Here is an 899-nt window from a genome sequence, read left to right on the forward strand (position 1 = left end):
ACACACACACACACACACAACATATTCTTTGGTAGCTACCAGAGGTGGGAGGGGAAAGCAGGTAAACCAGTAAGTACCGGGTGGACACATATTAACTTGGGTAAAATGGAAGGCAATAAACAGTAAGGGAGAGGTCAGACAAAAAAAAAAAAAAGAAGAATTCCCTGCCTGATTCTAACCTTGAACCAGATCTTCTACGGGGTATCTCTGTGGCATTTGCTTTTTCAGTATCTTTAAATGACCTATAATAGCAACCTTTCAGGAACAGCTCAGAGAGACTACTACTTAACCACTTCAAGCCTATTTTGATGTGGTCCTAAGTCTATATATTTTATGTGGCTCTGTAACTTTTACAACTACTCTATTGTGTTTGCAATCCCAGCAGGTGAGAAAATGACAGCTTTATAAATTTGAGATGTTTGGGGAGTGCTTGCAACTAGTGTGGACACTCTGGTATGTTCTTTGTCGATCTTCTCCTCTTACCATAGAGTAAAGGGTTGTAGAACTCCATTTTTGGGAGTGCTAGAATCTTGACTATCAGCCCCAGAGTTTAACAGCACATATATAAAGTGGATACCAAAGTTCTTTTAAGTCTAAAAATAATGGTTTTTCATTTTAAATGTTTACTTGTTTGTTAACTGCAACTCCCGAGTTCTCTTACAGATAGTAATACAATTTTGTCAGCTAACACTTTATACCTTTCAACAACTTTCCAATGTATTGAGGATAAAGATTAAAATCCTTAGTATGTCTTTCTACACCCTATGTAATCTAGCCCCTGCCTCTCCAACATCAGCTCACACTATTTATCCCTTCACTGTATTTCCTAATATCACATCAACTTTCTTCCTATTTCCTTGGAAAGATATTCATTAGAGGTATATTTCTCATCTCTGGAG

This window comes from Orycteropus afer, unplaced genomic scaffold, assembly GCF_000298275.1.
Source record: "Orycteropus afer afer isolate SDZICR_OR568_19922 unplaced genomic scaffold, OryAfe1.0 scaffold00451, whole genome shotgun sequence".
Classification (NCBI taxonomy): Eukaryota; Metazoa; Chordata; class Mammalia; order Tubulidentata; family Orycteropodidae; genus Orycteropus; species Orycteropus afer.